Source organism: Trichechus manatus, unplaced genomic scaffold (assembly GCF_000243295.1).
Source record: "Trichechus manatus latirostris isolate Lorelei unplaced genomic scaffold, TriManLat1.0 scaffold00072, whole genome shotgun sequence".
NCBI lineage: Eukaryota > Metazoa > Chordata > Mammalia > Sirenia > Trichechidae > Trichechus > Trichechus manatus.
In genome coordinates, this window is record NW_004444008.1 from 9,698,240 (window position 1) to 9,710,156 (window position 11,917).

The window sequence follows — 11,917 nt, forward strand, 5'->3', positions numbered from 1 at the left end:
CTGTGGGGCCTGGCATCAGATGGCCAGGGTCCAAATTCTGCCCATCCCTCTCCTAAGGGCTGTGTGAGACCCTGCCACCTCTCAGCTGCTCTGGCTCGGCATCTGTGAGATGGACAATGACCAGTGACTGAAGGAGAAGTTCCAGATGAGCTTTTCTCGGTGTCTGCTGCCTGGTGTGGAATGAACCTCAGTGAATGTTAGCTCATATGGATGTGGATGCCCTATGTATGAATACCATCTACATGAAAACACTACTGTATACCTGCTTTACAGTTTTACAGTTGCCATCTAGTGGGTTCTGACTCATGGAGACTCCATGTGTGTGAGAGCAGAACTGTGCTCCACAGGGTTTTTAATGGTTGAGTCTTTGGAAGTAGATGGACAGGACTTCCTCCGACACACCTCTGGGTGGACTCGAACTTCCAACCTGTCAGTTAGCAGTGAATGCTTAACTGTTTGAGCCACCCAGGAATTCCTCTTATACCTGTTATTAATATTAAAAATTCAAGTAATTCATGCTGAGCATAGTAGAGGGTCAGTGAAAGAGAGGAAGACCTTAAACGAGATGGATTGACACAGTGGCTGCAACGAAGGGCTCAAGCACAGCAATGATAGTGAGGTGGTGCATGACTGTGCAGTGTTTCTTTCTGTTACACATGGGGCCGCTGTGAGTTAGAACTGACTCTATGGCACCTAACAACAACAATATAAAATAGATACTATCGGTTCTATATAGTTAATGTTCATGATATTATGAAGTATGCAAAACCTGCTTTTTATTTACTTTTCTCAAAAGTATGTTTTTAAGTTCTAGTCATTTTGATACCGAAAGCTTGAGAAAGTTCCATTAACTTGTGCATAAGTGTTCATGGTAACAATTATTTATGTCGGTATCAATGTTCCTGTCCTACTTCAGCTTCAGGGACAGGACCTTCTCTCTATTGTCCCTGCCTGTGCTGATTGCCTACACCAGAGCTGGCATGAAATGGATGCTCAGTCAAGAGTTGCCAAGTGAATGAATGAATGAATGAATGAGTGAAAGGAGAGTGGTACTGCAGAGCATATGGTATGTCCTCTTCTCAAGGGGCTAATGAGGAGACAGTCCTATTGGATGCATTGCTGGGGGACCAGGTGTGATCAGTGTGCAAGGGCACATGGAGAAAGGTTTGCTGGGGTCTGTTGGTGGAAGGTGAAGCCTTGGGGAAGAGGTAGAGTAGGAGCATTTGAACGGGAGACGGGGAGGGAGGGTGAGAAGGAAGCTTTCAAGGCAGGGTGCAGAGCTCTTCCCAAGGCATGGAAGTGTGAAGCCAGTCAGCTTTTTCCAGGCCAGCTGATCACAGGGAAGGGGCTGGAGGGGAGGCTGGTGGAGAGGTAGCAGGGAGCACGCTGCTTTTAATTGACCTTGAGAACCATGTGGAGAGAAAGCAAGGGAGTCATAAGACTTGATTTGCATCTTATTATGTGTAATGAATTGAATTGTGTCCCCCAAACATATGTGTAAATTCTAAACTCTGTACATGTGGATATAATCCTATTTGAGAACAGGATTTCTTTGTTATGTTAATAAGGCCATATCAGTGTAGGATGTGTTTTAAGCCAATCATCTTTGAGATATTAGCACAGAGAAGGAAGCCCAAACGGAGGGGAAGGTACACCACATGAAGATCACCAAAGAGCCAAAGAACAGAAGATGAAAAGAGACAAGGACCTTCCCCCAGAGCCCACAAAGAGGAAAACCTTCACCTAGAGCTGGTGCCCTGAATTCAGATTTCTAGCCTCCTGAACTGTCAGAAAATAAATTTCTGTTTGTTGCAGTCACCCACTTGTGGTATTTCTGCTATAGCAGCACTGGATGACTAAGACAGTCTGAATGCCCCCCCGGGGTATGGAGGATGAACTGGAGTGGGTGATTGGGAGGTGGCTGCCATGGCCTGGGGGGATGGACGGGTCCCTGGGAGGCGGCTGCCATGGTCTGGGGCGGGGGATGGAAGGGTCCCCAGGACCTGGCAGCGGTGGCAGATGCAGGATTCAGAACAGGGTTTGGGGAGCAGGTGAGGTAGTCCATGTGACAGAAGGTGATGAGGGAGAGGAGGTATTGAGGGCATCTGCTGGTTCCTGGAGTTGGTGCCAAGGCTGAGGAGAAAGTCACTCCACCAGACCAGGGACCCAGGGAGGGAGGCTCATCTGGGGTGAAGGTGACAACAGGTTGTCCCTTTGGAGGTGTTTAATAAGAAGTTGAGAGTCCCTGGGTGGTGCAGACAGTTAATGTGCTCAGCTGCTAACCAAAAGGATGGAGAAAGGCACCTCAAAAAAAGGCCTGGCAATCTACTTCTGAAAAATCAGCCATTGAAAACCCTATGGAACACAGTTCTACTCTGACACACATGCAGTCGCCATGAGTCGGAAATGACTTCATGGCGATTTGTTGGTTTTGTTGGTAGTAGGCAGTTGGCTGGGAGAAGGGTTTGTGAGCAGGAAGCCCTGGAGCTATGGATGTCTATGGAACCTCTAGGGCAGGAGTAGGGCTGGAGAAGACCAGACAGCCAAGGATGGAACCTCGAGGAAACCCCAACATCTGGGGACACAGAAGAGGCTCAGTGAGGAAAACAGAAGGAGCTCTCAGAAGGTGGGAGACAAAGCAAGGCGTGTGATGCCCTAGAGCCAAGGGATGAGAGAGCTCCAAGGCACAGACATCATGGAGTTGTCATGTGAGAGGAACCATAAGAAGCGGCCTTTGGGTTTGTCAGAATAAGATGACCACCGCAGTGATAGTGGCTAAAGCAGTTCTATGGCAGGAGGAGAGCCTAGTTGGATGGCCGACAGAGAGTGACCACATTTTAATAAACATTTTAAACAATCAAACATCAAAAGTGTGACCTTCTTTCACATTTGTAATTATTTGTATCTGAGAAGAGCGGATCACTTTTCTTAATTTTTTTTAATGAAACATTTTGCAAATTAACCTTCTATCCTTTGATAATTGCATAGTATTCTGTGAATCCCCACCCCCTTTTACTTTGCCCAAAATGCATGTTACAAAATGCTTTGCAGAGGAGGCCATTCATTCTGCATTTTTCCAGGGATATGAATATCACGGTGTCCTTCACAGGCACCATTCAATGATAGAGAAGGGAAAAGCAGGGGCGAGGCAGGCACGCATCGCTGCGATGGGCGCATAAAAGCAAATTCCTAAGGAGAGGAATCTCCTTGGCTCCTTCAGCAGCTTTGGCTCTGGGTTGGAGGTTTAATTATAGATGGAGAGGAAAGGCTCAGGATTATTATTCTCCATTTCAGTCACAGGCACAGTTCCCAGACCTTATGCTTATTTAAAAACAATCAAAAGAGGAGTAGTGTGTGTGAGGGGGTGCAGTGGGAGGGATGATAAAGAAGGCAGCAAGGGAAAGATAAGGAGCACTGAATGGGAGATCCTGTGAAAGCAAGTCCAATTTAAGACCCAAATGAATTTTTGTCAATTTTCTTTCCCTTCCGCTCCCCAAATCTGATAACGATACCCATAGATAGAAGAACCACCAGGGTCTCTGGCTGGATTTGCTTCTGCCTTCATAAAGTATCCCAGATATTTAAGAAATGTTTAAGTCAGTGTTATGGATTGAATTGTATCCCCTCAAAATATGTATTAGAGTTCTAACCCCTATACCTGTGGATGTGATCCTGTCTAGAAATAAGTTTTCTTTGTTACATTAAGGAGGTCATATGAGTGTAGGGTGTGTCCTAAACTTAATCACTTCTGAGATATAAAAAGAGTAGATCCCACACAGACAAGGGCACATACTGGGGAAGACACTGATGAGGAAGGGATCCGCACAGCAAGACCCAGATTGGGACTTTTAGCCTCTAGACTGTAATAAAATACATTTCTGTTCTGTAAAGCCACTCACTTGTGGTATTTCTGTTATAGCAGCCCCAGGAAGCTAAGACAGTTGGGTTTTACTGTGATGAATGTGTAGGTACGGCAATTCATGTGTGCCTCCATGGATGCCAACTTTATATCAAGACATGTATAATTGAAAGGGAACACGCATCAGCCTGGGGAAGATGAAGGTGGAGGAAGTCTGCCATCCATCTTGGCTAGGTCACCGTTTGAAGTAACTGATCTAAGCATTAAAACACAGACCTGTTGAGCAAGGATTACCGGGGAATGAGAGGCATTATAGATGACTTGTGGCAGTTGACTTTTCCAGAAGTCTGAAGCGTATGTTGGAAGTTGAGGTGGGACCTGTCCTTTTCTTGACATGGAAAGTCCTAATCAGATAGTAATCCATGGGTTTTCTCACATGGGAATTGCAAACTCTCTTGATGCTGCCATAAAAAATCAACCAGGCTCAAATGCTTCAGTAAGCCTTCATCTTCCTATTTTTTTCTTACATGGTCTTTTGGGGTCTCTGTGTATGTGGCCTCAGTCTCCAGGAAGCAGCCCCGGATGTGAGTCTTGTGGAAATCCTGGTGTGGAGCGAGAAGGCCATAGGTCACTCTGTCCATCCACCTATTTCCTGTCCTGGTGCATTCTGGGTTGTCTTTCAGCTCTCAGGTCCAAGTCCTTGACTATGCCCAGTACAGGTGCCTCTGGACACTCCCAAACACATGCAGAACAAACAGGTGAAAGATTCCAAGACCCATGTGCAGTGGCAAATCAGACAACAGATTCATGTCCCAAGTTGTAGGAGGAATTTGTATCTCAGTAGAAAATTCCATTTCCAGGGTCCACAGACACACACCCATTGTGACTTTCTCTTTAGGCACTGAGGTGGATGGCAGGATTGTAGGAAAGGAACTAAAGGGTATGTGGGTGGCTGGCTGGCTTTAGCACAGACATGGTCCTCTTTTCAGAGAGTGGCCTTTCTCTCCTACTGGGTGAGAAGCCTTGGCCTCCCTATGTCTGGCACCTAGGTGGAGCCCAGGAAAGAGGGAGGCAGCCTGCTTCTTGGAAGGCTAAGCCAAGACTCCATGCTTTCCCCAGGGTAGTCCTCAACCTCTTCAGGGGCCTCTGCTTTCTCAGTATGCACCCCCACATGCATCTTTCTTTCCTCACTTCTGTTCTGCTTTTCCAGGGAAGTTCTTTCTTTTCATACTTTCCTCTACATCCAAAATGGAGGTCCAGAAGGGCAGGGTCAGCTTGGGGTGCTGAAGGCAAGTGTGCAGGTAGGGTGTGGAGGCGAGGGCGATGGTGAGGACAAACAGTGCTGTGACTCATCTTCATTCTCCAGCGCCACATTCCCCTCTGCAGCTGGCCTTCCTCATGCCCTCAGTGTCCTCACTCATTTTTGCCCAGATGACCTCTGCCACACAGAGGACAAGCAGTGATGATTCCCAGTACTTGAGTACTGCCTCAGTCAGGGACATGTTACAAAAATTAATGACAACAGAGTGGCAGTGACATACTTATACCTTCTACTGACCAGTGTGAGTGTGTCCCAGTGAGGACCAGCCAGGTCACTCGCTGTGGAGTTTTATCTCCTAAGAGTGTGCATGGGCTTGCTGCTCTTTTGCTTTATCCCATAGCCACATCCCCCTTTTGCTGGGTAAGTAAGATTTCACTGTTGTTTTTCTTCACTGCTGTCCAGTTGGCCCCTGAATCATGGCAACCCTGTGTGCAAAGGACCAAAATGTTCCCTGGTCCTGCACTATTCTCATAATAAGTTTTGGATCAGACTATTGTGATCCATAGGGTTTTCATTGGCTGATTTTCAGAAGTAGATTACCGGGCCTTTCTTCCTAGTTCCTCTTAGTCTGGGAGCTCTGATGGAACCTGTTCAGCATCGTAGCAACATGCAAGCTACCACTGATAGACGTGTGGTGGCTATGCATGAGATACAATGGTGGGGAATCAAACCCAAGTCTCCCACATGGAAGGAAAGAATTCTACCACTGAACCACCACTACCCCCTCATGTGTCAGGAAGATCTTGGCTCTTCCAGGTGCTCCAGGTCTGGTCAGTCCTTTAGCGTGACTCTTGCCCTCTGATGGACATGCGCCTCTCCAAAGGGAGAAAGTGAGAGCCATTCAAACAGGTTTTACTCCTTGTGTGTTTATCTCATCAATGTATGAGCTATTTCTTAATTAGTCAGCCTGGTTTCTAAGTTATGGACAGAAATTCAGTTTATCTATTCAAAGCCTAGTTCAAAGGGATTTTTAAAGAAATTTCCTGTGTGTATACTTCCCTAGATTTTTTCTCTGGGTTTATTTTGCATCTCTTGCTGGGAATTCGAGTCTATCTGAAAATCCCCTGAGATCAGTGGGCACAGATTGGTAGTGACTGCTCTGAAAAGTTCTAGTCACCCGCAGGATAATACTTTCTTCTGTGAGGAAAATTTTCTAGACTTCTTTCCAGATATTTCTGGAGGGCTGAATTTGACCTAGGTCTCTTCTGTGTTTTAGTTTCTTCTCATTCAAATTGGAATTAATGAAAAAGAAATCTCACTGCTTCACCATAATAATGTCAGGGAGGTTGGATTAATATACCACTCGTACATGAGAAGTGAGGCTAGAATTCTCACCTTCCATGTGGGAGAGCCTGGTTCAATTCCTGGCCAGTGCACCTCACGTGCAGATACCACCCATCTATCAGTGGAGGCTTCTGTGTTGCTATGATACTGAACAGGTTTCAACAGAACTTCCAGACTAAGAGGGACTAGGAAGAAAATCTGGCAATCTGCTTCTGGAAATCAGCCAACGAAAATGCTGTGGATCACGAAGGTCTGATCTGCAACTGATCGTGGGGACGGCGAAGGACCAGGCGGATTTTGTTCTATTGTGCATGGGATCACCATGATTTGGGGGCCTACTGAATGGCTGCTAACAACAACAGTGCTTGAGAGTTTGAACTCTTCAGGAGAGATTTATACAAATACCATATGCCGCACCATGATTACTTGGAATAGTCATGTCTGTGGCAAGTTTCATGTCAGATGGAAGAAACTTGCACCCACCTAGGAGGGGAGAAGGAGTTGTTTTCTCTGCATGATGTGTGAACCAACAGCAAACCCTTGACGTCTGCTCCAAGGGTGATATGCATCCCCCTTCATCTTTTTGCATAACTCACTCCACCACTAAATGATAAGACCACAGCACACTCTTCAGTTCTTTTGAGAATCGCTTTACAGAAGTACACAGATTCTCCAAGAACAGCCAGGACTCTGGGTGTCTTGCCTTTGAATGCTTTGGAAAATGTAGATTGCATACCAGTGCCATAAGTTGTACTTCAGAAGATAAGGGTTGTCTGGGGAAATGTAATTTCGACTAATTTATTGGCAGTAGGTTGACTCTTCCCTTTGTGACACATCTGCAGATAATTTCCCTGCACAGTATGTTTTGGGATTTCCTGATTATCAAAGCTCCCAGCCACATCTGCCTGCCTCATGAACATGGAGGTGCATGCGTGTGCACCACAGCTGAGCCTGCTACGAACAACTCATGTCCTCTGCCTGACACAGGGCTGGAGAAGGTTGCACACACATAGAAGAAGCTGAAAATCTCTCTTCTTTCTGCCATAGTTTTTCATCTTTTAATTTGTTTCTGTCTTTCTTGTTAATACAATGGAATTATTGATGAGGAGTTACTGAGGTAACAAATTTTGGTTAAATATCACCCAGTTCTTCAAACAGCATCGATTACTCTCAAGGTGAAGGTGTTCGGATTTAGACGATTTCACTGTCCAAAGAGTGGTTGTTGTCCAAGGTATGCAAATAGAGCCTCTTGCTTTCTCTGTTGTTGTTCATTGCCATGGAGTCATCTGTGACACATGGTGACCTCATGCATAACAGAATGAAATGTTGCCTGGTCCTGCGCCATCTTCGTGATCTTTGGTACGTTTGAGTTCATTGTTTTGCCTATCTTGTCAGTCCATCTCTTTGAAGGTTTCCCTCAGTTTCACTGACCCTGTATCAAATGTGATGTACTTTTCTACAGATTGGTCTTTCCTGATTATGTATCCAAAGTGAGTAAGTTGAAGTCTTGCCATCCTTGCTTCTAAGGAACATTCGGGTAGTATTTCTTCTAAGGCTGATTTATTCATTGCCTTCCCAGGTCTTGGAATAGTCTCCAATCATCCCTTCATTTGTAGGGCAGGATGTTTCTCTCCTTAAGGATCACGTTTAACCCTCCTCAAAATTTATCCCCATTGTATCATCCTCCCCAAGCCCGCACAGTGGTGGACGCCATTTGATTGTCCACCCACTGACAAGTAAACATAGAAGACCAGTTCTAGAAGACTATTTAGTCTTGTAATTCAGTCAATTCACTTGCCCAAACTTAAGAATGCTTCTGAATAATCAATACCATATTAGCCAAAAACAAGGCTTTGCTTGGTTTCCAATATCAATGCAAGAAGCAAAGTAAGATAAAAAGCAACTTCCCCATGAAACAATCATGCAAATCAGCAAAAACAGAAGCAAACTATCCTCTGCCGAAAACAAAACTTCCTCAGCATCTCCTGCATGACAGCAGAATCCAGCCATGCTGGCACTTGGGGCTGCTCCAAGAGCCACCCTGGGCCTGGCATGTGAGTTCCCACAAGAGCACTGGGGGTGGCTGCACTTGCTGAGTCTCACATCCAGCGCAGAGAGGCCGAGGCCATCTCCATCCAATGGCCATGGTCCTCTTCTCTCAGTGAAGTCACATCAGTGACTTCACTCCAACCTGGATACCCAGGGACCTACCAAGTGTGGTTGTGACACACATGGGGCATAAGGCCAAGACATTTTATCCCAGGGATGTGGAGGTCTGCTCCCATCTGGAGAGCTCACAGTGCTGCACACTGTGGGCACAGCTCACTCTGCCACCTCTGGGAAGTGGGCAGGACTATCAGGAAGTGGGCACTTGAGGACTCACATCACCATGTCACCAGCAGTTCTAGCTGCCTGTTCAGTTGTGCAGACAGAGTTTGAACATCTCAGCAACTAATACATTTGAAGGATGGCATCCTCCCACCCTCTGTATGTATTCTACCTCATGGGTAAAATGAAAAGGTTTCTTTTATTATTTCTAAAATTACTCTTCTTCATGATTTTGCTAGGCAAACAGCCAGGGCACTGGCCCAGGTGGCTGGCAGTGTGTGTGCGTGTGTTTGTCAGAGATCAAATCTCTCCCTGCAGTTAGCAGCAATTGCTGGACACTCTTGACTCTTCCCCACTAAGCTTCTACTTTTCTACAAATGTGAGCACTACCCCTGCTTTAGACTCAAGTCTTCACAGAGCACAGTAAAGTAAATTTTATCACAGGAAAGGAGGTCCAAACGTTTGTGTTAATAAAAAAACTAGTTGCTGTTGAGTCGATTCCAACTCATAGTGAACATATAGGGCAGAGTAGAACTACCCCATTGGGTTTCCAAGGAGTTGCTGGTGGATCAGAACCCTTAACCACTGTGCCACCACGGCTCCTTTGTGTCAATAGTCTTGTAAAATCTGGCCTTTGGACTCTGTAAAGCCACCCTAATGCAGAATGAACAAAACAAATAAACAAATAAAAACATGACACAATGTTCTTCTCTAGGTTCATGCAAAATATCAGTAAGGAGAAAGTGGAGAAGTTCTCCACCCACTATTGTTTCTCATCCTCCTTTTGTTTGCCTTGGGAGTCCCAAAAAAAGAAAGAAAGGGAGAAGGAAGGAAAGAAAGAAAGAAGGAAGGAAAGGAAGAAAGTGGGTAGGAGGAAAAAAGATAGGAATGAAGGAAGAGAAAAAGAGAGGAGAGGAAAGAAAAGAAAAGGAAGGAAACAAGATACCCTGGGGATGTCCTAAAAGAGAGCAGTTGAAATCCTGTGATAAGGTGATGTGCCTTAAGGAAAGCTCACCATCATTTCATATTTGGTTAGTATCAGCAGTCAGTGAGGTGCTATTTGGATGATGAAAGCTGTAGAGAGTTAAGTCTGTTTAGTGGAAGCCATGACCTCCTCGTTTTCAATATTGATCTAAAGCCCAGGGGGCTGGGAAAGCTGGTGGAAGGGCTATTATTTAGAACTACAGCACGTCATCATGGGCAATAGACACCCCTGAAGGGGGTGGCAGCTGCAGGCTCCTACACTCTTTGTGCCACAGGATTGTAGTCCTCCTCAGGCTGGCCAAGGACACAAAGCTTTGTCAGTCTGACTAGCTGTGTCTCGATCCAAAGGCTGGTCCAGCCTGGAAGGACAGACAAGAGACTTGGCCCTGGGGACTGAACACCAGACTCAACACTCACTTCTGTGGGGTCTCTCCATCTCCCTCCTCATTCCCCTAGCTCTCCTTGTCCCACTACTGGTCGCCACTTATGCTCACTTGTCTTTCTGGGTCATGTCTTAGACTTGCCACGCCATCTATGTACCTCACTGGCCACTTCCCCCATATTGACTAGTTCAATGAAATCATGATCACTGCTGACATTAACTAGATCCTTGCCAAGCGTTAACCCTGCCCTGTTTTGTATGATAGTTCATCCCTTACAATGATTTTTAGTAGAGTCATTGTATTAGTTTCCTAGAATTGTCATAACAAATTATCACAAACTAGGTGGCTGAAAACAACAGAAATTTATTCTCTCACAGTGGTGGAGGCCAGAAGTCTAAAATGAAGGTGTAGGCAGGGCTATGCTCCTGAACACTCTAGAAGAGAATCCTTCCTCGCCTCTTTCAGGTTCTGCTGGCTGTCAGCAATCCTTGGCTTATGGTCACGTCACTCTGTTCTCTGTCTCCATGCTCACATTGCTTCCTCATCTTCTATGTCAAATCTCCTTCTGCCTCTCTCTCATAAGAACACATATAATGCATTAAAGGTCCACCTAGATTATCCAGATAATTTCCCAATCTCAAAATCCTTAATTTAAACACATCTGCAAAGTTCTTTTTTTTCCATATAAGGTAACATTCACAGGTCCAGATATTAGGGTGTAGATATATTCTGGGTGTAGACTGCTTCATAACAAAACATCCTAAAATTTAGTAATGTAAGCAACCATTTTAATATGCTCACAGATTCTGGACAGGATACAGGAGAGATGGCTTGTCTTTGTTCTACAATGGCTAGAACTTAAACTTGGAAGACTCGAAGGCTGGGGGTGACTCGAAGGCTGGGGAATGGAATTATTAGGAGGCTCCTTTATTCACATGTCAGTGGTTGAGCTGAGATGACTCAAACACTGAGCTCAGCTGGGACTGTAGATCAGGGTGATGTAACCTCCTCATATTGCTTGGACTTCCTTGCAGATGGTGATCTCAGGGTAGCAGAGCTCCTTATATGATAGCACAGAGTTCCAGAGTGGGTGCTGCAGTGAGTCAGGGAGAAGCTGGATCACTATTTATGCCTTAGCCTCAGAAATCACAAGCATCCTTGTGTATTCTATTGGTTAAAGAATCACAAGCCATCTCATAGTTAAGGAAAGGAAACATAGACCACATATATTGTTGGGAAGAACATCAAAGAATTTGTGGTACTTTTCTTAAAAAAATTACACTTTGCCCTTTGGCCATAAAGTATTTACATTCTTCACTTGTGAAAAATACACTCATTCCAGCTCAAAAGGTTCTTTCTATTACATCATCAGGATCAGCGTCCATGTATAGATAAGGCTTCTTGTGTATGGTTCCTTGAGTACAGTTCCTCTCAATTTAAAGACCTGTGAACAAAAGAAAAAAGTTTTCTATGACGTGCTGTCCCAACCTACAAAGGTAGAGAGGTATAGCTTGACTGGTGTAAATAACTCCCTTCATAGAAGGTAAAAACAGGAGGCACACACCAGTCACTGGCCCATATAAATTCTGAACTCTAGCCAGGCACATATTTCCAGTTCTTTGATTAAGGCTGAATCAAAGACTCACTGGGCTATTCTCTAGGACTCTTGGCTCTGCCTTCTGAGTTCTTGGTTATGCCTTCTGAGTAATCCTTCCTGTTCTATAAGAAATGACCTGTGCTTACAGTTGAATAACTTTC